Raw genomic sequence first — 27,566 nt, forward strand, 5'->3', positions numbered from 1 at the left:
TTTTTGTAAAACGCCTAGCTATTTTACAAAACATCCCTAATCAAACTCATTAAATTACCGCCTGATTTACGTTCTGGTTAAATCATTTCAGTTATTTTGTAAATAATCACCAAATTATAATAAAGAAATTTGAACTGCTTAAGATAGCATTTTTTAATTTTACTGTACTCACCACTGAACAGTAGAAAGTGTTCAAACGATAAATGCGAAGAGTCACCTATATATAAGAAAATTAGTGCTCTGTTTGTATCAGTGAATGTAAGACCTTCCTGCGCGAAATTTAATTAACTTTAATGGATGAAAAGGCGCGAGCATATTCGAGCGTGGCACAATTCTCGGAATTAAGGTAAGAGTCCTGCCAAGTCTAACTTCCTCCTCGTCAGGTGAGCAAATTGGCCGTTTGGGATGCACACATCTCTAGTGGGCACCTCCCTTTCGGGAGCCGTCTGCATCTAGTTAAGAAACACCTGTTCGTGGAATCATGGTGATAAACTAATGAGTTCTAATGTAGTTTAATTAAATGTGATTTAAACTGCATCCTGGATAACGTTTTAGCTTCTAGACGTCCCCGATCTCGTTTTTCAGTATGAGTAAAATATCCATTTTATGAGAAAATGCCATTGTCATTTAATGATAAATGACTTCAAATCGCTCCAAGTAGATAATACGGAAAGATATTGATTATCAAGTGTAAGCGTAATTGAAAGAGCTGACAAAGTGTGTTGAGATTTCGTGAGATCGTAACCTGCAATCCATTTTTAAACATCAGTCTGCTGAATTGCAGAATTATGAAATTTTTACCACGGGCTCATCAAGTAGTACTCAATAAGCGATCACTTAACTTCTTCATTTTAAATAACGCATCATACTTAAACACAAATCAGCAGCAATAAAATAAAAAAGAGAGTTGACAAGGTCAACTGTAAATGAAGGAACTCACATAGTATGTTAATGTCAGATCGTACAACAAGCAGACATCTGGTTACCTTTGCACTTGGCTTTGTAATATGCAAGTTATTGCGCATCTGGAATTTCAATGATTTTTGAACCCAGAAATATAACTTAAAATGTGAAGGCGAGCTTGTAATCGGCGAGGTTCTTTTACACAAAGGTGTTTTTTGGGGGTAAAATTAACTCTAAAGAAAGAACTGTGAAAATACTTAAGCTTAAATCGCTTTCTTCACATGGGAAGCTCAAGTCAACTGTTTCTGCAAAATACTATGGAAGATTAGAACCATTAAAAAACGTAAATTAAATGTTTTTGTCAAATGTCACAGTACATTTTGTTTCACGCGAGATACAAGTACACCAGTGGATTCGAGTGCCTTCCTAATGGATATTTTACTGTCACTGCCTGATAAGAAGGAGTTCATGTCCGCGAATGTATATGAAGTTCTCGACAAATCCATTCCGATCGTGCACTTGTACATTTCCTAAATGTCCGATATTTCCTTTCCAGTACTTACGGCGCACTCTCACTATTTATTTTCCTTGTATGAGAAAGTTAGAGACGGACGGGAACCGCTGGCGTTTAATTTGCGTAAATTACTTCTTGCAGATGGGCTGCGTGGAATGTCCTTTGTGAGTGCGAAAGTGTAACAGGATTCTACGGAAGTGCAAGCTCTTGTTCAGCGGTAATTCCTGCCCGTGTCAAGTTAAGGCAGTGACATCGCCTAGAGGATGGAATTAGGAATGTACCGCAATTGTAAACAACTAATACGTAGTTAAATGCTAAACAAATAAGGGACAGTTGGACTGCTCCTGGAAGGAAGGAAATGTGGCAGGATCTAAAGAGCAGTCTTCTGAGTTCAAATTTTCATTCTATAAGAACCTCTAACTCTGTAATAAAGTGATACGAAAGTGGCATCTGTGTTTTCTCTCTTTGAGAATGAGCGCAAAACAATTAAAACAATTAAAATCGATTTTTCTCGTAAAAATGTAAGAATTAATATTGTTCTTTGAAGTTGGGCACAGGACTAAATCAGGACGTCAAAGTTGCTCAACTTGGGGTAGCGTTTTATGGAGATTTAAAACAGGATTTAATTTTAAATGAAAACATAGGAAGATCAAAGGTGATCAAAAGACCTGAATAACGACCGACACTGATGTGGAAATCATGAAGGTCCACAGGCAGGGCTTAATTCGTATTAAGTAGGACGTACAAGATCGAAGGTTGGACGTAAAGAGCGAAGTAGAGGCAGAAGTGTTACTTAAGTTACGTGGATTCAACGCAATGCTGAAATTTCGACTAGAGCCCTTTTGCAATTAATGCATTCACCCGAGGACGCCGAAGAGACGAAGAGAGGGATTTTCGGCGCGTCTGAATTCGTGGTGTACACTCGGAGTCTCCTGCAACCGCCCAGCACTGAATATTCAAGTAAAGCCCGAATCGGCGAACATTTCTCAAACGAACGTTTTCTGTCCTATCGTATTCCCTTTGACGATTTGGTATCCGTTGCTGAGAGCTCGAGGGTTTCTCCTTTGCCCTTGAGACGCACGATTCCAGAAGTATCTCCAGTTCTCTTCGAGGCACGATCGCGACCCAAATGTTCGCGGTTGGTGTAGTCGAATCCGCGAAGGAAGACCGCTTAAACTGAAATTGACGACAAGGACTTGTTCAGAGGCTGAGGATTCGGTCTTCCATTCAACGTTTTAATTGCCGCCTGTCGACTTACCCACAAAAGAATAGGTCATCCCGCCGCGATGTAAATATCACCTTTTGCGGCCGTGGTGATTTATTTGCGCCATCAAAAATTCTAATTGGCTTCGTTTCGCTCGAGGAAAATCAGCCTGTGCTTGCATCGATTTCAGTAACTCTCCTTGACGCGTTTATTGGGGTATTATAAATATTCATATCTAGTAAATGGTGTCTCGTGCGCAAAGATGCCAGGGTATTGGACCCAACCAGGGTTGTAAAGCCTGATCTCGCGACCGACAGGTACTAGTGGCAAACACCTTCGATGGACAACCCTACGAGCCATCTTAATATTGCGTAGTTGATTAGGGTTGATGTGAAATAAATAATTCACTGAATTTGATGGATATCAAACAGAGTATATGTTAATAACAAATTACAACACAAGTTAGTCGTTGGATGTGGTATAAACGTTTGCGGAGGGCTGACAAATCCTCGCGAGGAAATGTACAGAAAGTTAATTCTGCACGATTTAACAGTAACTGACTGTTCGATAAAAAACGCTAAAAAACGTTAAATCCGAGGGGTTGGACCTATATCATAAAGAGGTCGCCAATTGGTTAAGACGTCGGAACGCTTAGCAAATTTGTTGCTGCGATTGGAGTACAGGAAGAATGGAGTCGCCATGGAAGGATAGAAAACGATGTTAAAAGGTTCCAAGCGAGGGCGTCCTTACTTCGAAAAAATGTTGTTTTAGACCAGATGCAAAGGGGAGAATTTCATGAATCGCAGCTGAAATAAATTGCTAGGGGGACGAGAAAGTTTTTGGTAACGCTCAAAAAATACCCAGTCCCTTTTTCCGATCGCGGGGTTTAGTCCAGAAACCTGACCGTCGTTTTTGGAGTTCCCCTAGAAATTCCCACGGTGTTTCCTGGTGGCCATTCCCCATCACTCCCGACAAAGAGGTGGCGACCACCAAGTCGCTGCTACCGGAAAACTGCTCACGGCTAAGATCCTGCTTTATGTCCAAATATTACGTTGTTCGAATAAAGTACAGCATTTTTGGGAAAAAAATGATATAACTTCCGTAATAACAATATTTTTCGATATCTGAAGCCAGCTTGGTACATTGAACCTTTTTCGAAAAACCATTTTTACTTGGTAGAATGTTGCTATCGCTTGATTTACAGTGCCCATGTTCCCTACGTCAAGATCGCTGAGGAATAGAAATTTTTTTAGAAAGACGCATTTCGATTGACGCAAATAACTAATTTCGCATAGAAAATAAATTTCGTGTTTAATGTAGCTCTGAAGATAAACAAGTTTCAGGAATTCTAGTTGTAGGTACGTCCGTTGCCTTGTCGCAGAAATCTGGGCCTACGAAATTTATCTGTCGCCTTTTACACATTTTCCTCAGTTTTTCATGTTCTAGATGAAATTTCTGATCGCAGGAAAGTGGGGTACATCCTTTATATGATGAGAATATAAACTGTTAGCACGCCGATAAAAGGGGCAATATTGTTTCATAGAGTCCAGATTGCAGCTTATAGAAGATGTCCTTTTTACGTGATCAGCTCCGAAGCAACTGAACTCAAAATACACAATATCAACGTGCCATACATAAACGTACATAAACGTACATAAACGACTATGTAGCATATTTGAAAGTTATGAGAAAGACAAAGAGAAACTGAAGAGGATTCGTCCTGAAAAACTTTTTTCTGGATTTATACCTTTTAAAGGATGGAAAAATCAAGACTATATGCTAACAACGCCATCTTCGTTCTAGTCTAGGATAAATATAAAAGTTTGGTATGAAAAATGCAATTTGATAGGTGACTGGACTTCCTTAGGATCTCCATATCCACGTGGGAAAGTCATAAACGATTCAGAGTACCCCGTTTGGAGAAAAATTTTATCAATAATTCGACGCCTGTGACGCTTTCACATCCAAGCGCATTTCACGTTCAAGCGGCGGAAATTAGGAAAATTGGTGGCAATACGCTGTAGATGCAATTTTAACGAAGCCTGATGGGACACTTTTCAGCTATCTGCAACGGATAATTGACTTATTTTCTATCCTTCAGTTAACTGACTCGTTATAAGCACGGTATACTTTGAATGTACGATTCAAGAGAATTGCTTTGCCGATTCAACGGAACTCCGTTCTGCCAGACAATAGAGACCTTCGGTAGACGACAGTTCGTGTCGTTGTTGCGACATAGCTTTATATTGAAGTAGCTCAATCGGGTCCTTCCTTTTCAAAGAATCATTCACGACGAGCTTAAAAACGAATACCTACGAGTTGCTGACATCAGGGTTCTTAACGTTTGTTATCCAAAGCCATTGTTTGATTAATTACTTCATACATTTTGGTAAATACTGACATTCGACAATGCCAAATCCCCGATCCTTTGCTGGGCTGTGTAGTTTGAGCCTGATATCATCATAATTCATTCCTCATTCAGTTAATTTATTATATCATCAAATTATAAATAGCTCGATCATTAAATTAACCATTTATTGCGTGACTTTTATAAGAACTATCTGGATGGTAGAGTTGTAGTAACAATTTACTATATTACAAAGAAAGTGGATCAGTTTCGTTTATTTTTAATCTTTTTCATGTTTTAAGTTTGGTGTCAGACGACAACGAACATTTTGATATTATACAGATATATTTGGTTTGTTTCCGGATCGCAACATTATATAACGCGTTGAGCTGAAATCAAAACGTGACGTATGATGAATGTTTACAGACTCCGATGATAACATAAAAATCGATTGATGTAAGGGTGTCATGGATAGAATTAGCAGAAATAGGTTGGAACATGATTTTATTGATGGAAGGGAATAATTTTTTATGGATGCAATATTAAGGCATACTTCATCATTTTGTTGTGTAAAAAGACGCAACACGACGTAACTGCAAATAATGTCTGCGGGAAGAGACATTATAAATTAACTGACTACGTTCCTTTCACAGGAGGGATATACGAGGATTATTAGATATTTTATGTTATATCCATCATTATATTCTGAATGAAACAATTCTTTGTTTGATCTTGTACAAGAAACTTGGCAGAGTTTCGAGCCAAATATAATCCCAGCTGAAATCTTTCTGTTAAATGTCACAGTACATTTCGTTTCACGTATGTTGCATGTAGAAGATTTTTTACGCCCTCAAATCAAAGATAAATATTAAAAACTATATCAGAATGAATAAATAAATTATAGACTAAATTTGGAAAGAATATTTTATTTGGCGAGCACCAAAATGATCATATGCTGTGAGTATACCTCGGGGGTACTGTGACATTTGGTAAAAAGATTTCAGCTGGGATTTTAATGGAATGAATCTACTGTATTTGCCAAAAATAGTTGATTTGAGCTTTTCATGGGAAGGAAGCAATTTGAGCTACTTTTATAATTAATTAAGGAAAGATACGTGTATTTGGCTAAGTTTTTGCACACCGAAGGTGTGCTTTGAGGGGTGTCGAGAAATTAAAATTACACATATCCGGAAGGATTGCTGGAGAGTTCTCTTTGGGAAATGAATATTTAAATTGGCACATTGTGCGAAGCGTACATCAGTTTTTAAGCGAAGCACAGACGAGAGCTTTCTGGTCCAGGATTTAGATTTTCGCCTCAATCCTCATTCGGTATGCTATGAAAGTTTGCCTTTTGTCCCGTGGGAATAGCGGGGATTGCCAAGTTGGTTCACGGTGATTTTCTTTCATTTTGATCATCTTTTTTTTTCATCTTGTCAAAAGAAAGGATGCCACCCGCCTACCTTCGTTTATGAAATTATTAGCAAAGGAAAGTAGTTTTTCCGCCAAACTGACTTCTGGAAAGTTGCGTAACTGCGATAGATTCTAATTAAGCTAAAATCGAGGACGGTCGCTCGGTCAACTTTAATAACCTACGGTAATTTAACTACTAGATACTATATTACACTTCCCAGAGGAAGTAATCGCGTGCACGGCTGGATCAATTTTAAACTTCCCTTTCCGAGTGTAATAACATCATCATGAAGTCCTCGGTTCAAAGACTGGTTACACGCACATCTCCATTCTTTTTCATGTCCTGAGCTTACCTCATCTCCCGGAAATTAGAGCAACCTTCATCTTTGACTATTTAAAACGACGGGGTATTCACTCAGGAAACCATGGATTTTTACACTTGATATCATCTGGAAATCAGATGGAAATCGCAAACAGAAATCACTGGAAATCACCAAAACACTGTCACAAATTTAAGATCGAACGTCTCTTGTTACCGAATCGCATTGTTGTTTATTATATTAGGTTGTCCTATAAGTTTCTTCCCTTTTTTCATAGGACATGAATACACGATGCGGAAGGAACTTATGGGACAACCTAATATGAAATCAAAGACAATCGTCTCTCCAAGAAGAAAATCGTTTTCATTGATTTCCACGAGGGGGTATTCACTAAAGAAATCATGAATTTTAATACTTCAAATCATGTAGAAATCAGCTTGAAATCGCAAACAGAAATCACTGGAAATCCTTGGAAATCACCGAATACTGTCGCAATCTTAAAACCGGACGTCATTTGTTACCGAATCGCATTACTGTTTATCATATGAAATTAAAGGCAATCGGCTCTCAAAGAAGGAAATCGTTTTCACTGATTTCCACCATGGGGTATATACTCAGGAAATTATGGATTTTCATACTTGAAATCATGTAGAAATCAGCTGGAAATCGCAAACAGAAATCATTGGAACTCGTTGGAAATCACCAAAACTATCACAAATTTAAGATCGACCGTCCCTTGTTACTAAATCGCATTATTGTTTATCGTATGAAATCAAAGTAGATCAGTTCTCCAGGAAGTAAATCGTTTTAACCGACTTCCAAAGGAATAGCCCCTCGATTTAAGAGCAGTAATGTAGTTTAAGCCTATCTTTACTCCTTTTTGCTCCTGTCTCTGCTTCCAGTATGTACCGAACAACTCCGTGACTTATTGTTGGTGTATGTCCCATCATGTTATCTCTTCTCTTCCATGTCGTTTTCCATATTCCTTTCTCTTTCCAAACTTTTTTCAATACTTTCTTGCTAATCGTGTCTATCCACGGTATCCTCGTTAATCGCCTACAGTGTCATATTTCGACGAAACAGTGAAAATATATTACTGATGCATTTGAAGCTAAAAAAGAAACAAGCTATAAAAAAAACCCTTTGATGATTAATTTATTAGTTGATTTAGAGGTTTTCTCATTATTCCCGATTCTACCTTTACTATTAGGTTATGAAATAAATTCTCGCCGTTTTAATTGCGTTACGTTACGTTAAAAACGACGGGAACTTATTCCTCAACCGAATATTATACACCTGCTTCTATTCGTCTTTTATAAATAATTTTATTTTAATGGATGAAATTAAAATGTTTAATTTCATCTTTGACTTCTCTTTGGTTTCTACTGGTGGTACCTCGAGAATCCCTGGGAACTTTTCATGAAACGTATCTTCGAAGAAAATTCCGCAAATATAACAAAACTGATCGAAACATTACTAGATGTTTGGTTTTCACTAGTGGTATCGATAGTCGATCCCGTCGAGGATTCCACAAAACTTCCTATGAAACATATCTTGGAAGAAAATCCCGGGAATATAACAGAACTGATCGAAACATCACTAAGTGTTTATCATTATGACCAATAATTGAAAGATTATGCAAAAACTGCATTCAAAGTATGTCAAGAAGTGTTCAGGCTCTTATCGATGCCAAGGGGGCTTATAACAAATGCTAACAGAATTTTGTGGAAACGTTTAAAGTATAATTGTCATACAATAAACATTGGGTAACATATGGAAGTTTCTTTTTACTTACAGCGGAATACCTATTTCATCTTACTAACGTTAACAGTTCATACACACATCGTGTATTTCACAAATATTAGGCTTCAAATTTATCATAATACAATTTTAACATGTATGTAACTTTGGGCACCGACTGTGTATAAAGTAATAAGAGCCACAACTTATAAACATTAACTTCAACATGCTGATCGGAACTGACTGATTATTATAAATAAAAATGCAATTTCATTCAAAGTACTGTGACCGTCGTTGCTACCTTTAAGGATGCATTGAATTTTACCGTTTACGATGAACAAGAAAATTCCAAAAAGATCTCGAACAATAATATTCCCACTTCTTTGTTTTAACGCGATGAATGCGACTTTACCCATTTCACGATATAATATTATATAATATTATTACCGACAACTAAAAATCACGCAGCTCGGAGGAAAATCGAGGGATTTATTTGTACGTGGCTGTAGATTATCCTCGTGTCCAGATAAAGCTCGTTAAAATGTTAAATATCCCATAATCGAAAGAAATCCGGATAGCATCGCCGAAAGTCAAACATATTAATATGCATATCCAGAAGGTCTGGTTCACCGACGAAACAGCTCATCCAAGCAAATTTTCTGCTTTCACGTGTTCAAGCTCACGGCGTGACCTGAGGTCGTACATCATGCACGTACACACGAGAGGGGTTTATCATATTCCGCAATGCATGATGAACGTGCAAATGGAATTCACACGTGCGAGTATCCCCACGGAAACCGTAAAACTCCCTCCAAGAATTGCAGGTGTATTCGAGTGTCTTTCGGAGTCCCGGGGGATGTCATGCATATTTCGGGGGAACGATTTCGTCTCGTTTTCCTCTCTGCAGGGTGGACACCCTGACGGAACTCGACGCTCGCGAGATATCATCTCGAGATACGATCGGCACGAGTCCTGGTGCGACCTCCCGGCATCTCCGGTACTTGACGAGCGGATCCTGCTCCTTCGGAGGAGCTGGACGACGAATATGGCCGTTCTAGGCCATAACCCGGGAGGCCAGTAGCCCTCCGGCGAATAAGATTGCAAACGCGCCGTAAAAGCAGATCCCCCTTGGCCGATCCTCTGCAATCCTGTTTTCGGGAGTGGACGCCAGGACATTCCGCCGGGTTAGGAAATAAAGGGGAAGACGACGTCGCGCAGGATCGCCCTCGGTTTCTGTCATCAAGAACCGAAATTCTAGATGTTTGTATTTCCGAAACGCGTAGCAACGTTCGCTTACGGACATGGCTAATTCCTTTCCAAGCATAGTGCCAATCTAGGCTGATAAAAAGGCCCCCATTTATTAACACTAGAACCCTCGGTTACTGTCATCAAGAACCGAAATTCTAGATGTTTGTATTTCCGAAACGCATAGAAACGTTCGCTTACGGACATGGCTATTTCCTTTTCAATCATAGTGCCAATCTGGACTGATAAAAAGGCCCTGATTTATTAACACTAGAACCCTCGGTTTCTTTCATCAAGAACCGAAATTCTAGATGTTTGTATTTCCGAAACGCGTAGAAACGTTCGCTTACGGACATGGCTAATTCCTTTTCAATCATAGTGCCAATCTGGACTGATAAAAAGGCCCTGATTTACTAACACTAGAACCCTCGGTTTCTGTCATTAAGAACCGAAATTCTAGATGTTTGTATTTCTGAAATGTGTAGAATCGTTCGCTTACGGACTTCTATTATCTTGGGTTTAAATGGCTCATTCCTTTTCAGGCATAGTGCCAATCTGGGCTGATAAAATGGCCCTGATTTATTAACACTAGAACCCTCGGTTTCTGTCATCAAGAACCGAAATTCTAGATGTTTGTATTTCCGAAACGCATAGAAACGTTCGCTTACGGACATCTATTATCTTGGGTTTAAATGACTAATTCCTTTTGAAGAATAGTGCCAATCTGGGCTGATAAAAAGGTCCTGATTTATTAACACCAGAACTACCAAGCCCACTCAGAATGACTGGTTTTAAATGGCCCATTATGGCCAAAGAAAATTCGTCGGTAATTCTAGTGTTAAAGAAACATAATAAAAGAAATTAGCGCGTGGCAGTAAAATACAAAAGAGGGACGACGGGGTTAAAATCTGTAAATGAGGGAATGAAAATAGCATGGCAGTGCCGCATCGTCCGATCAACAGATATCTGGCGACTTATTGGCTTTGTAATGCGATTTCAATGTTTTTTCTAACAAATATAATTTGTACGTGAATTTTTTCAAGTGTTACACGTATACATGCGTTGGAGGAATTTTCTGGATTTAAATAAGAAACGAGTTCATGCAGGACGACGAATCTTTGATCCTTCTGACATGCTCAATTTATTGAGTTGATCAGGTAGTAGAAAAATCAAATTCTTCAATCTTTCCACTCAAAAGCCTTTTCACGATTTTATGAAAAGTGATGCCAATAATGTATTTTTTGATCAGGACTCTTTCGGTATTATATTACACCAATCAATATTATTTAAAGAACTAAATATTTGTTACCCTTCATCTCTTCAAAGATGTAACTAAATTCATTCAAAGACATTAAGTCATTGATTTTGGCTTACATTTGCAGGAATTAATAATTTGTCATTTTGTGGATTATTGTAAAATGTAAAATACTTTGGACATTTGTTCGGAGACAAGTTGACGTAAAACTGAAGATAATTTAAACAATCGGCACGTCATTAGCATGCGCTAGATCCAGCTCGTAAAATATCTTCAAACTTTTCGCAACACCGATCCTCGGACCAGCTCGTTGTAACCGCAATTTTCGAACTTTTAATGACTGTCTCTAAGTTGAACAGTAATCTCGGAATTACTCTGAATGTATTTTGCTGCAATGGGCTTGAATTTCTCTCGTATTACAAGCTTATTCCCATGCTACCAAAAGGAAACATCGTCTGTTCCGCGAAATAGTGTTCCGCTTGGCTCCACGGAAATTCCACGTATATGCACAATTCTTTCCACACTTCTTGTTTCAATTAACATTTATGTTTCAGAGTGATAATTAATTTCGGGCAAACGTTCCTGGCGCGTGCGATATTATTTAACATGCACTGACAGGTATTGAATAATATTGCCTAGTCCTATGATTTCTCGGACATATTTGTAAAAGTTTAAAAATTAATTTTTTACAGAGAAATGAATAATTACGGTGCTGGATAATACATTATCAATGCCACTCTCCTGGCAGTTTGATTTAAGTCTTTAATTTACTCCAAAGGAAATTAACTGGAAATTTGTGTAGGCATGGCAATTTATGTCTCGCTGAAAAGTAACCAACATTGCGCCTCGAATACATTTTCCATGTTTAATTATCATCATTCAAGGGTATTATAAAATCTGGAAGGCAAATAATTTGTACGTTTTTATAGGGAACCTATCTGATCTTTATGCATGAGACTTAAGTACACGAAATACGCAGGAAATACTGCGATATGTCACTTGTGTATCGTATCTCATGTAAATATAACCATCTTGAACCTAGGAAAAACGTACACCACGGTGCTACAAACATCAGAGAAGAGATGTTGCACTTTTCCTGCATTCATACAATATGGAGGAATATGCCTTCACCTTATTTCTTACTTATCATTGGCATTTTAAAACTTGGATCGCTAGAATTTTCGATAGACTTGTACGTGAGGTACATTAACTACAACTTCAGCATTTTCTTGAAGCACATGACGTATTCGATTTCTCTGTTAACTATTTTTGCAAGGCGAAACGATTGAAAGCACACGAGGATCCATAGATTATTGTCCTCACTATCGAAATAATTGAGCAAATAAAGTGTAAGAAATTAATGTACCACTTACTCAGCAAGGTAATTGCTCGAACGATTGACTGATTTGCATTTTTGGGAGATTATATGTTAATTTTTCTTAGTTATCTGATGATAATTTATCACAAATCGCCATATTTTCTCCTATGAATTCGCAAACCTCTTAACAGATATTTTTCTCCAGCCTGAGTTCGCTGAATATGTAAAACTTCGTCTCACGCTCGTTCTGTTAACAGAAGTTACGTCCCTATCTACCGGTAGGAACTTTTAAATATTAAAAGGCTTCTTCCAAGCTTTCCCCATAGTTTCTGTTCGCCACAAAACGTAACAAAAGTTAGATGATTCTCCTCCACCTACAAGAGATTGGAAGTAATAGTGGTTACCCCTTTAACGTACTCTCTACCGCAAACGAGCAACGAAGCATTTGCAATTTCGTCACTTCTTATCAACTTCTGAAAGTTAACTTTAATACGAGAATCATGAAGGTCTAAAGTAGAGCTTAATTCGAATCACGTAGAACATACAATGTCAAAAGTAGGACACGAAGATTGAAGTAGGACAAAAGGAGGTTAGATTATAGATTAGAAGGTTCAAGCCAGGGCTAGAATTTCGACTGGGGAGGTTTTTTCCCTCTTCGAGAATCACGGTCTCTTTCGCTTGACGGAAGTTATTTCGTAGGCATTTGCTGAAGATTTAAAGCACAAAGTATCTCGCGAAGCAGCAATTTCTAGCGATCTAGCATTCGGGGCATTCATTCTCCAGAGATATTCCCTTTGCAAAGGGGTCCGTTCGAGCTGAAGTCAGAACGCAAAGGCTCGGCGGGCGTTTTGGAACCCGCGGATTATTCCCGGACCACTATAATTGAGATAGGGGCAGGTGAGGCGATCGACGTTATCGAAATTTGAAGCAGTAGGAGTCCTGAGTTCCCGTCGGCAGGGGGGCGTTCCATTAGCAGAAGCACTCAGCTGTTCCCGGGTGGCTCGCGACCGTTTCGGCATGCCGCACCGCACCCTGGGGTCCCCCAATGCGGTAGGATGCGCAAAATACAAATTTTAAAGCGAAAGATTACAAAAAAATGCAATTACGTGGTTAAGTTTGATCAAGAAACACGGTAGAGTTCCACCCCACACACATATGTAAGCTAGATAGGCGCCAAACGCTTACTCATTAGCATTGCTACCTAACGATTGAGTTTACAACAAACTCGAAGACGAACTTTTATATAGAGAATTTAGTGCCCTTCAACTTTCATTGGAAGCATTTTTCCGTAGGTGCGCGTTTTTTAAATATTCACGGGAAACCTTGACTCTCTGTCAAAAATTGCCCTGGCACACCACATGGGAGGTTTTTCGTGCTTGGATCTTGTGCCAAAAGGGAGCTATCCGTGACAGAAAATTTCTTCCTTTAATTACTTCCTAATTTGGTTATTTTCGTGTCTATTCTTCCTGGGCTATTACTCGCGAGCGGAGAACAACGCGGGGTTGCGACGCATAATCCGGTGTTTTCATAAAAATTTCATACCCCCGGTCCCAGGGGGCGAATCTAGCCGGAGCTTTACGCGCACAAAGGCAAAGGAGATTCATTAAAATTCAGTCCGCATTTCCGGACGGCGCCGATGTCGACCCCGTTCCTTCACCGACTTCCTCCAAAGGTGTCTTCGCGGCTTGGGGCGCGTATTTCTATCTGTAATGCATATACGCCGAATGGCCGCCATTCTCTCCTCAATCTCCTCCTCTCTTTGCTCGTCTCGGTCTTTTCGCCGTTCCTTCCTTTTTCCTCGGGCCTACCTTCTCCTTTCCGTCTCGGTTGCTCCCCTCGACGCGTGTTCCACATTTTCCGTCCCCTTGCACGTGAAATTCGCACTCCACGCGTGGAATTCCTGCTGATTGAAATTCCCCTCAATCGGCGGGTTGTGGCACCTCTGGGAACCGCTCGGTCCTGATATCCCCGTAAAGCCAATTGAGATTGATATACTTGCATTTAATATGGCGGATTGTGTTATGCTGGACGGACATACAAATGAGATTGTGTTCGGCACCCTGAGCGCAGAGGCCAGAGTGCGTCTCGCGCTAATTTTAAGCGGAAAATGTATATTCTAGGCGAGATTAATAACAAGCGGCGATCTGAATGTTTCTTGGTAAAGACTTCTCTTAATTCCAGCAAAATTGATTTTCATCCTAAAGTTATACTGCACGATGATGCGCCAACATTTATTTTTCATTTCTTCATTTCTTGTAAGGATTGGTACATCTTGACGAGACGAAATCACAGATCATGAATCATATCACATGATACCAATGAAATTAAATTAACGTTAAGTTGTGATTGAATTATGTTATTTTTAAACTAGCTATATTCTAAAGTGTGAACATCTTAAGGTGAGGAAGTTTATCCACATAATAATCAGTTGACATATACGCTGATCTATTTCTTCTCTATAGAGTGTTATGTTAATATTATATAAGATATTTATTGTTCTGGAGGAATCATGACGAGGTTTTGTCCCTCGCTATTACAATTTACTGTTTTTATTGTATGTACGATCGCGCCGAATGATATAGTAATGTTGTATCGTGAGGTGGTTTATATTTCAAAAGGATAGTCATCAGTGACTCTACGTAAGATCGAAAAGCAGAAGTAAGGAAAAATGATTTCTATGTCGAAATACAATTATTCTGACAAAGAACTGTAGAACTACGGTGTCAATTAGCACTCCCATGATCCTGGAACTGGCTAAGAAAGGTGGGAAAATAAAATGTTCAGGCTTGAAAAGGAACTTGCCTGTGTATGGTCTACATCTATATTCTTTCATTTTTGTATTAAACTGTATTATCACTCTGTATTAAATGTGCTAAATGTAATTAAAAGTACTATGTTAAAGGACAAAATCCAAATTAAAACACGTGGTATCAATGATTTGTTTTACTAAGGGGATTTGATTTCATTTATTAAATAATTTCCTTTTTTTCGCGCAGCACAATGCCATCTTCAATTTTATGGACGATTCCACCATTAAAATTTGAATATATAACTTGGATGCAAAACGAGATTCGCTGTCGATTCATATTTAAAGGACTAATTCCATTTTACCAGGAACCGAAAATAGTGCTTAATTAGCTGAAAATTAGCTGGAGGCGTTGCGACCGTGCGAATATGATTTTCAGGTGCACATAATTCCACCTGCCTGTTTGAATATCGACCGTGTACGAACATTCAGTTTGGAGTAAAATTTAATAAGTATCAGTTACTTTCGGTCGTTTCAGCGTCACGGGAATTCGATCATCTCATTTTCAGAGATGCTCCACGGCTAAATGAGGTTGATTAACCCTAAACTACTCGCATAAATTCATTATCGAATGTCTAATCCAGATGTCAGGTGGTTTCTCCCATGTGGGCATGACGGGTCATCCGAAACTGTTTGAATTGCATTTGGATAAGTAACAGTCTGCTGGGAACTGCTATCCTGGGTCGCGGATGGGAAACAGACCACTTTTGCGGATTCCAAGATCGAAGGAGCCCTATCTACGACTCCCTTGTATCGGCGATGCATATATTGATTTCAAGTCCCATTCCTTCATTTATTTTCAACCTACATTATAGATCGACTGGCGAAATCTAATCGCGAAACCGTTTCCATGCACGCAGAACCAATTACTGAATTTAGAAGCTGCCCTACCGTCATGCTAATCTCGTATGTTCAAGCAATCCCTGCCGAGAAACTTCAATAACTAACTTACTGATCGAGTTGCCTAGAGAATTTTTAATTATTGGCTTGCCACGACACGAACGATTCGCGCAATGAGTATTGGACGTGCAACAGAAATAATCAATAGTTTACACATCTACAAGGCACTAGTGCTGGTGTACATTTTAGTGTTTCCAATATAGTTCTTGCATTTAAATTTTGCAGCTGCGAAACCATGATCCTCCTTACATGTGCTATTATACGTGGAATTCATAATTTCCAATTTTGTACGTGTAACATTGAAAGATGCAAATATACCTCAAACGTTTCAAAAGAATTTCGCAGTTTGCAAAGGAAAGTAAGTGGAGATGATTAGAGACTTTGCAAATATATTCTTTACACGAATATTAATATATGATATAAGAGAAAATTAATTGTTTGCAATTCGTTTAATACCAGTATATCTAGTCCAATTGGAGCAGCGGTAACAATACCGTCGTACTATATTTCGAAAGATTGTCCTGTCTACTTTCGTCGCAATACTAACGAATATCTATCTGGCGTGATTTTCTGGACGAGTAGGATGGGTGCATTGTATAGCCTGTCAGAAGTAGAGCTATAGTTTTTCAATGTTTCTGTGATCAATAGCCCAAGAGGGCTAGTAGTTTTCCGCCCTATTTCTGATTGCATTCCGCCCCGTGGAATTGCTTTGAGGCAAAGCCGAGCAACTCGGGTAACTTGGTGGAACGCGGTCTGGATTTCTGTCTGTGTGATATAAACCATGGATAGGTGCCATTCTGGCGTCGATTCTGTTTGCACATCCCATCGATTTTTTCTCATTCGGTATACATGTTCCGCACACTCCGTGCACCTGCTCGCGAAATTCGTCCCGCGTACGCACCGAATCGATGGAAATTACATGACGCCTTCGATACTCGTAAGTTATTATGGTCCGCTGATTGTGGCACCTGTGGAACCCATTTGAATTCCATACATATATTAAATGTATAACATTTTATTTGGAAATATGCTATAAAATTAGTATACCATGTCTAAATGAAATATCCAAGAAAAATGTTGTAAAATTAAAATATGATTTTTAACAGGGTGGAGGAAGTCTGTCTGTTCTTTATCTGTAAAATATCCACGTGTCTTCGCATGTATGAGTCTTCAATGCGCTTCTCTGTTTGTACATCCTAATCTTGCTCACCAGATTCATTTCATATGCATGTTTTTCATATATTTCATGCTCCTGCATGCGAAGCTCTTCTCACGTAGGCGCTGAAGCGCTGAGGGTGCACGATGCTTCCGTAATTCGCAAGTCGATTTCACGCTGCGAGTAAACTCGAGCATTACTCGCACATAAAATGTCCCCTGTTCATGGAACATACACCCACAAGTATTTTTTAACATCTAAGGACCAATATGGAATATGTAGAGGTTACCTGAATTTAACGCCAATGCAAGTTCTTTCTAACATAGGATAGAAGACAGGAGCACGAAGTAGAATAGGGGGACATAACGTCTATTGTCGGTTCCCCAGAAAGTGGCCCCAAGACGGAGACTCAGGGATTTCGGATTTTCACTGATCTAACAGTACTAGCAATACTTTCAGAGAATGTAAGACTTCCGATACTACGTGACCAGAACATTTCCTATCGATGCAAATAACAGAGAATACTTTTAATTTTGCAGTTAAGGCATGCAACGTGCAGAGATGATCCACGGATATTATACGTAATGGGATGTTTCTACTATGATAGACTAGCAGATAAGGTAGCAGATGATAATTTGCAATGGCATAATTTGACTGCAGAGTCGTTGTTGGTACAAGATCGGCGAAAATCTATAGATCATGGACCCCTAGAACGGGGTCGACTTGTATTCCCTTATACCACTTTATGATTAGGAGTCTCCATAATTTTCCATGAAAATTAGGTGCTACCAATTGAATACTATCGAAGGGCGATTTGTTTGCAAGCCGTGCTGTATTTCTTTCGTTGGTATTCCACTTCTCGGGAGAACATAAACCAGGGTGAACGAAAAGGTGTTTAGAGGTCCTGCGAATTTTCCATCGTATCCGCGGACTTGACACGCTCGAAACGTTCAATGCTTTCGTCTCCGAATTTCCTGGTGGATTTACAGGTCGTTCGATTTAAAAGAATTGGATGCGTAGCAGGATATTTCTCCTATAATAGACTAGCAGACTAGGTAGCAGATGATAATTTGCAATGGCAAAATTTGACTGCAGAGTCATTGTTGGTACAAGATCGGCGAAAATCCGATGATCATGGACCCCTAAAACAGGGTCGACTTGTATTCCCTTATACCACTTTATGATTAGGAGTCTCCATAATTTTCCATGAAAATTAGGTGCTACCAATTGAATACTATCGAAGGGTGATTTGTTTGCAAGCCGTGCTGTATTTCTTTCGTTGGTATTCCACTTCTCGCGAGAACATAAACCAGGGTGAACGAAAAGGTGTTTAGAGGTCCTGCGAATTTTCCATCGTATCCGCGGACTTGACACGCTCGAAACGTTCAATGCATTCGTTTCCGAATTTCCTGGTGGATTTACAGGTCGTTCGCTTTAAGAGAATTGGATGCATAGCAGGGGCAGCGGGGCGAATAGGAAGTGGCGTTTCCGAAATCTGGGATAGTCTTCTCACGACGAACGACAGGCGCCGGAGTGCGTGATAGATATTCCTCTGTCAACGACCTCCTGCCAGGGAAAATCGAATACCTTGTGGGAACAAATGGTTATCGTTTCGCAAATTGAAGTGGTAGATAGTCGAAGGATATTGCTGGGTATTTACATGCAGGACCGACGTGGGAAATTGATCTACAGACGGAATCGAAAATGTCCTGCTTATCTCTTTGAAATTCCACTTACCTTTATTACGCTTTAATGGGAAATGCTCCCAGGGTTCTCGAACTCAAAACAGGGTATTATTCAGTAAAGGCAAGGTAAGCTTAATGGGAAATATTTCACCGATAGTATAAAGTAACGCATTCAAGCCGGTAAAGTGCAAACAATTACAGAAGATATTTAATTCGTTAACGTTTTTGTGTATAAAATGGCATCGTTCAGCTATTAACATTTGATAGCTTAACTCGATAAAAAAATTTTATTTAAACAGAAGGTATTGTTGGTATTAAACCCAGTGGTTTCAGTGAACAGATATCGAGAAAAGCAGATAATATTTTAAGCCAAATTTGTCGTCAAAATGTTTGTGTTGATACAATATTTACCGATTAAAAACTTAGACTGTCATGTGCAATATTTCAATTGAAGTAAATAACTGGAAATAGTTTTTAAGACTGGTCCATATTAAATCACATTCAGTAGGTACCCCTGCCAGGAAAATACGAATTGAACGGTATATTAATTCCAACAATGAACTGCAAAAGTTTCGAGCAATCCCATTTAGTAGATGAAGTTCGGTGTATAAACGCGAACGTTATTTGTGTCAAACTTTCAGACTAATTACTCATTTCAACTCTGTTCAGTCGTGCGAATAATGAAAACTGCTGGTCACAATATTTTCAATTAATTCGCTTAAAGAGTCAATTTTAAAAGTAATTGACTGAGTAATTTTATCTTTATAGCGTTTAAGGGAACTCTGTATCCCAATTAACTTTACCCTTTAAGATGTAGAGATATTTTCATTAATATACATATTTAACGAGAGGACCTTGGAACTAATCTTTATACTGGAAAATAAGAAATACATGAATACGTTTCTTGGTTTAGTCCCAATTCCTCATCTTTCAATGTTCTTTGACAAACGTTTAGCTATTAGATTTTCTCAATCAGATCTGTAAATAAATTTGGAATGATCTCTAAACAAATAGAAATATTGAACAACTAAATCCTGAAATTAATATTAATATTTCGAAATAAGTAGTCACAAATATACAAGATTAATTGCCTAATTTATTTCCAATTTCTCGTCCATCAACCTATTGTGACTTCGTCCAACAGTTCTGCATTTCGATTAGCATTACTGATGTAAACGCATGATGCCGAAGTTAAATGGCGTATAAATAAATATCAATATTTACTGCTAGGATCATGAAACTAATTTTGACATCGTCAAATAATAAAAGTCACAAAGGCATAAAACTACTTTCCTACTTTATTCCTAACTCCTCGACTTTCCATGTTCGTTGACCACATTCGAAGTTTAGGTATTGGACTTTTCTTATCATAAGTATTGCTACAGACAAATGACGTCTATATCGTGCGCGTTAGACCAGCATAACTGCTAGGATTTAAAAATGTGGCCTCAATTTTGTTAAATCCCTAGCTCGGACCAAGCTCGGTTGATGAATGGACAGGGCAATAGCATGCTTTCCAGATTCGTGGCCGGACAATCGTATACTGGCAGATCCCGTGCCACTTGGCAGCCGGAGGACGCTCCATTGTTCTCATGGACCGAGAGTTTCCTCAAACGGATTTGACTTACTTCCTCTTTAACAATGTCCATGCGATCCTGCCCGCTCCAAACCTCCGGGTTCTTTGCAAATAAGTTACCGTATCCTCGTCTTCATTTCCTTGAGTACTCCACAGCGTAAGTTCTCAACTCGAGTCGCGCCGTGATGACAATATTCGATCTTCAGGGCTTTAACTTTAATTCGCAATCCGGCGGAATAATTTCTGACCTCAATTTCTCACTCCTCATTATTTGAATAAACTTATTAAGGCGACGTGAAAATTATTTGTACTTTAACTTCAATCATTTGAAACTTCATCATCATCTTCATGCTAGGAGTATACGTCGCGTGCTCGCCAAATAAAATATTGTTTTCAAATCTGGTTTTTAATTTTTATATTTGTTTCGATATAGTTTTTAATATTAAACTTCGGTTTGAGGAAGCAGGAAATCTTGTACATGCAACATACGTGAAACCAAATGTACTGTGATATTTGGCAAAAAGATTTTAGCTGGGATTTTAATGGAATGAATGTTTTGCTATATTTGACAAAAATAATTCATTTGAGTTTTTCATGGGAAGGGAGCAATTTGAGCTACTGTAAATGTATTTGGCTAAATTTTTGTACACCGAAGATGTCTTTGAGGGAATCCATGTTACCAATGCTTATATTGATATTGTCAGCAGTATTGTATTATATTCAGTATTCTACAGAGTGGCATATTCCACGTTCTTTTTGTACAATGATTACAAAGAAATCGAAGCAAAACTCAAGAATTGATCTAAAGTCATGATTTTTTATACTCTAGATGACTGCAAAGAGACTCCTAAACGTTTAATGATGGACTGCATCGGTTGATTCATTCTTCAGCACCTTTTCTTTTTCCGAACACTGCTGAAACGATGAGGATAATGGGAACAATTGTACCATTATCTGTAAAATGTCCCTCAAAAACTGTTACTACCAGAGGTAAGTTGGGAGATTGCTCACAGGCAGGATTGCGGGATCGCGTCCTGTATTGCTCCTCGGTGGAAGATGTGAACGACTAACACCCTTGCCACCTGATACCCTCCAATGGCAGCCCAATTTAGGGATCCTCCTCATCTCTGCTCCCAACTCATCATTGTGATAACATATATCGTTTAACATCACTTAACATTTCTTACCAGCAAGTCCAGCAAGATCTGCGGCGATGAACTATCCATAATGACTTGAAAAAAAGAAATGAATCCTGTTGTGATCCCCCTAAACCTGGAAAGGGGCACAGAAGAACAGGCGAAAAGAACATTCAAAAAAATCCAGGAAGTCTGAGATTAGACAGCGAATAAGTTACTAAAAGCCAAGAATATTAATCGTACATCGATCTCGTTAAATTGGCTCAACTGGTATTTTCCATATCACTAAGTATGCAGAAATCCATTTAAATGCTGACTCGATAAAATATAATTAAAATGATTGTTCGCCGTTTCTTCTCCGTCAATCCTGACAAAATGTCATAGCGGGAAATAGGAGGACCAACGTGGCCAAGATTGGGCCCAAGGATTGGGCCTGGTCTCGTCCAATCCGGGAGCTGGATCGCAGCCAGGGGCGCGATATATACTTGTAACTCATTTTTGGCAGAGATCCGTTGTGCCGTGACTGAGGGGTAACAGGTGGCAAGTACGTTAACAGCCCACGCCAACCACCAGGCGGCAGCACAGGACGCGATCGCGCGACCCTGCCCGTGAGGAATCTCCCAACTCATCTCTGGTTACTACCGTGACTACTCCCCTAGGGCAGAAACCTAGTTTGTTGGGATTTGTCGAAAAAACCCGCTTTGGACTGCAACTTTGACACAGGACAGAATGAAGGAGGGCAAGTGGAATGAGAAGTTATTATGACTCCCAGTAGGGTTGAGGTCCCTGTTAATTTGCCGTGTCGCATTATTCAAGATCTGGTCACAGCGTTTTGTTCAGGGTTCGGTATTATATCAAGAGACTCTTTGAAATGAGTCAAAAGAATATCTTGCCGTGAAATTTTCCAAAAAAGTAAGGTCACCCTTTGTTTCTAACTAGAAGCATCTAGGAAGCGTGAAATATCGAAAACGTGCCCGGACCACACCATATATTGGTTCTAATCCATGATAAGTAAATAAATTTGGATGAAAAATGAAATTTTATGAGTTTCAGGACCTGCTCTAGGGCCTCCATACTCACGTGGTAAAATTTGAAATGAATCGGTTCATCCAATTCGGAGATTATGTTCCCAAACGATTTGACTTCTCAGATATATGTAGGCTGACTCTTTCACATCCTCTTAAAAATAGTCATTTTGACTGGATTTGGTAGATCTAGTGTTAAGCATCGATGTTCAAGAGCTGGGTAATGATATGTCATAGTCTTTTCCTCCTCCTTTAGGTGTCGAAGAGTTCCTCTTGGTACGGTTAATCCGTTGGATTCCTTAAAGGAACGCCTTCCCTTCCCTCTATGGACCGGTCTTATCTAGTCTATAGCTGATGGCCAGAGAGAAAGATGTCCTTGTCAGCCTCGTTAATTTACCCTACCTGACCCGCCCCTTTACCCACATCCTCTAGGACCAGCACCAAATGGCCTGATCGATTGGCTGCATTTCAGTAACTCCGTAACCCTCGTCCTTCTTGCAGCATCACCTCGTAAAAGAAGTCAATGAAACCTAACATATTACGTTGGGACGTTTACGTAGTAGTTGTACTACGTTATTCTAATTGCTTCAGTTGTTTTGACGATATAAATACACATTGAGAAAGTAGTCGAAAAATTGCCAGGCTCTCTTCGAAAGTGAAAGTAAAGTTGTTAGGTTATTCCCTATGGGGTTGCAGATTTTGCTATTAATGTAAGCGGTACAATATGTGTCCTAATAATTCCAACACAAGTATATTCCGTTGGATTATGTTAAAACGTGTGTAAGTACTCCTTAACACATTCGCGACCGCTGCCGTGAATTCACGTCTTTTCAAGTTCTATTCCTGATTACCGCTTACGTGAATCACGTCCTTAACGATACACGATACAAGTTTGCGGCAACCAGTTTAAGAATTTCATTATTTTCGCCGGTACTCAGTATTTGAAACGGAAAAAATTTCCCGGTCGCGAATGTGTTAAGTTAATCAGCGTAGTGGCTTTCGCTTGACTGCGATTTTTTACGAAGCTAAACTACAGTAGCCCCCTTCATTTCCGTGCATTCAACGAGACAGATGAATATCATGAAATTCGGCAGTTTTGGCCTATTACATTTTTAAACCGAGAAAATTGAACAGTCGGAGTTAGTCGAAACTGAGAATTTCATGGCCAAAGCGCGTTCATTATCCCGAAATATCGGTCTGGAAATGAATTTCGAAGAAAGAATTTTTAACGAAACTGCCAAGTATTCTTCCAACATTTTTTGTAACTTGAAAAGAGAAACTGTTGAAAAAATAGATGGTGGTTAAGTTAAAGACGATGTGCTCTATGTAAAAAGTTCAAATGAAAACAGTGGGAGGACAATGAAAACTTTAAGCCGATTTAAGTTCACTTATGATTAAAAGTTTCAGTTGTTTCGTGTAAAGGAATAATGAAAAGGCACTGAAATTAATATTGCCTTAATATAAATGTATCTGGCAGAGTTTGTTAACACCGAGGGTGTGTTTGATGGGTGGTATTCATGTAAAATATTAACACTACACAGCAAAATTATCCCTACAGGTGGTGCAGCTCCACAACTTAAAGTGTTATGTTGTCCGGACTTTTTAATCCTAATCTGTAGCATGTGCGCAATTACAAGAAAATGCGCTCCCTACTTATCAAATTCCTAACTGTTTTAACATGGTTCTTTGGGGAAATAATCTTCACTGACACAAACTGCAGTTCCCTAGATAGTCCATCATCCCAACATTTAGGTTTCCGGTTTCAAACAGGAAAGAACCATTATCAACATCAAGAAACTCGGTGGAGTTTCGCGCCAAATACGCATTTAAGCGCATACAAGTGCCTTGTAAGCGCGATATACAATTACATTCCGCAGACGTTACCTTTCATCGAGTCACCTTTTTTATAAGCTCCTCGAACGTTCGCATTTTTATTACAGAAATCCAGGATTTCGAGTCAAGGATTTTCGTTTTCCCTCAATGGTATCTACTTTCAACGATATCAACAGGAGCTTCAATTTGGCTCAACGAAATCCCGTCAAGTCGGATGAATATTTTTTCCCATCAGCCCGGTGGCAAGCAGAGGCAGAATTTTGGCTAAATTCTCGGAAGATTTTCCGATAATCGATCCCTCGCTCGCATTTCCGCGTGTACGCGGCTTTTTCATTGGACGTAATACCGACTCTCGAATGGGAACCATGCGTGTGACCCAGTTTCCAGAAGTACGACATTATTTGGCGTAAGCAGAAGCGCAAGCGTAGGTACGAGAGAGGCACGGAAAAAGCGAGGTGGCAATAAATCGACGATACCTTTTTTCTCCCGTGAAATCAGACCTATAGCGAATTCTCGTGTAATTGCTGCTTGAAGTCCATCGGGATATCCGAGCCGGCGAGCGAACGCCGGAAGTGGGAATCCATTCGAATGCCAAGGGATTCAAATCAATCCTTCCTCCTCCCAACCCAACGGATTAATGAAAATTCTTTTACTCGAGCTCTGCTGACAAAGGAGGGCATTTTACATGGTGGAACCAAACCAGGGGAAAATTTTGTGCCATACGACCCAGAATTCCGACACTCCCTTCCTTTTCTTTTTTCCATGGCTTTTTTTCGACAAAAAGAGCTGGTGTCGCTTTCAAGGTAATTTTCGCGCTTTTATGAAGGGGCGGGATCAACACCTTTGTCAACTTATCGTTTTATGTGATAAAACTACGTTTAGCGCATTAAATCTACCTAATAGCGAAAATAATTTCACTTAAGGGGTTACACCACCTTGATGCCTGAAAAACAATTGCGTTCGAGAATTCTTTTTTCAAAAATAACAAATTAAGTGAAATATCTGTCGATGAGCATTTATTGTGCAACAACTAGAGTACTGGAAAAAAAATGTTTATTTTGTTTACGAACAAAATCGCGTCGCTGAGGTCGATACATGTAAACGTCCTTTTCGGGAGCGCTAAATTGACATGGCAGAACAAAGCACCGAAAATTTCCATTTTGTATGTGATATTTATTACAGAAATATTTTGGGTTTCTTAAATATTTTTGTATGAAAACGGTGGTTGCTTGAAAAAAGATCTCATTTTTCCCTAAAAATTTAGTTTAAACGTAACCGTAGCAAAGTTAGCTCTTGCCCATATATTTCTTTAGTAAATGCCATCGTGTAGAAATTGATCATTTTTGGTTTATGATTTGATTATGATTAGCAACCACTACTATTTATGAACGTGACCTCTCCTACTTTCTGTTCACTGTAACACACCCCAAAAAAACAAATTTGATGGTAATTAAATTGAATACGCCATAAGCTACCCACGTGAATTAAACAATTGATTTGATACGCACTAGTAGTATGTTAAGCTTCAATTTTGTTCTTTTATGTCGTCATTTCCGACCCGTGTGTCATCGTAACGTTCATTACTGAAGTTATTGGTTTTTTCATAAAGCACCTTTTATGCAAAATGTGAAATATCCTGAGGAAATGTAAAATTCTCAAAGAATGCGCGTCCAAATTTCCGCGATAGTATTAATCAGCATGAAATATGAAATTATGATGTAGGCATATTTTTTGTTTTATTAATACCAATACGTGCGGAATTCCCATGGAATTCGATACCGGGAAAAATTCTGGGGATGGAATGCCCTACAGCTTCCACCACGCTTCCTCCACCTATAGAGAGGAATCCACGCGTGTTAATGCACTCATATTTCTCATGTTTTTTTCCCTTCGAGTAGAGATTCCAACATGTCCTTTTTTGCAGTAGAGGATAAGAACCGGCAGGTACAGGATTACCCAATAAAAATATCGCGGTATTTCTACGATCCGACTAAGCTTAGGAAAATCTTTTGAATTTCCACATTTTTTCAATTTAAGCACCATTGTGGCAGCATGTGGACTCGTTTTCTTCCTAGTCGTTACAGAGATGCAAATACATTGCAATTTACAATATATGCGAGTTTCGAATGTATACGAAAATAATAATATCTGACATTTATAATCGCAGCTGTATCAAGCAGGTCGGTAAATGTGGTACACGCATTTAGAAAGAGTCATGCTTAATTATTACTCAAATAATTAATATGCATCCAGATAATATTTTCTAAAAATCAGCTCCGCGATTGTGTTTCCATCAATCTTTTAAATTTCCACATTTTTTCAATTTAAGCACCATTGTGGCAGCATGTGGATTCGTTTTCTTCCTAGTCGTAACAGAGATGCAAATACATTGCAATTTACAATATATGCGAGTTTCGAATGTATACCAAAATAATAATATCTGATTTTTATAATCACAGCTATATCACGCAGGTCGGTAAATGTGGTACATGCATTTCGGAAGAGTTGCTCAAATAATTAACATGCATCCAGTGAATATTTTCTAAGAATCAGCTCAGCGATTGTGTTTCGTCAATTTTTCGGTCCTATGCGATTTTTTCTGTGCATCTGTGTGCAACTCAGGAAAACTTGGTTCCGCATTCTTACATTTATCTTACATTATCATTTCAAATAGGGGCATTTTACTACTCGGAGCTATGCATTCTCGTCCATGCAGTGACGGAGAATATGTAAGCCGCGACTGTGTTCCTCCTTTTCTGCAAGACAAGTACCTGCATTATGGAACAGTTTTGTGCCCGGAGGACGCCAAGTGAGCCAAGGATGACTGCATTTCATAACATATCTTCAATGGGTTCCACCGTTACTTCGGCTGTCGGACTGATTTTCAAACCCGAAATTATAACACTTATTCCTCTAAAGTGAAGTGACAGGGCGCTATTCTCTATGCAATTAAGTTTCATCAAATGAAGTTGTAGGAAGCATCATTTGGTTCATTACAACTGCATTTTTGTGCAAGTTTTCTGTACGTTATAAATCAAGCGACATATTTTCTATTACATACACATGTAAAAGTTGATGTTATTATTATATCATCAGCGTACATATATTGCAGACATTTCATGCAGAAAGTGGCCTGCAAACTGCTTGTAAATCGATTTTCCTCATCATATGATAATCATGAATTTTTATCTGG

At 39.0% G+C, this 27,566-nt stretch overlaps 1 protein-coding gene across 6 annotated transcripts in view; it reads left to right on the top strand.

The window, feature by feature from the left end:
* Positions 1-27,566, top strand: part of LOC105696114 (glutamate receptor ionotropic, kainate 2) — a 332,137-nt gene that overhangs the window by 113,575 nt on the left and 190,996 nt on the right. The window lies entirely within an intron of this gene.

This window comes from Orussus abietinus, unplaced genomic scaffold (genome assembly GCF_000612105.2).
Source record: "Orussus abietinus isolate OABI.00-Male unplaced genomic scaffold, Oabi_2.0 scaffold51, whole genome shotgun sequence".
Classification (NCBI taxonomy): Eukaryota; Metazoa; Arthropoda; class Insecta; order Hymenoptera; family Orussidae; genus Orussus; species Orussus abietinus.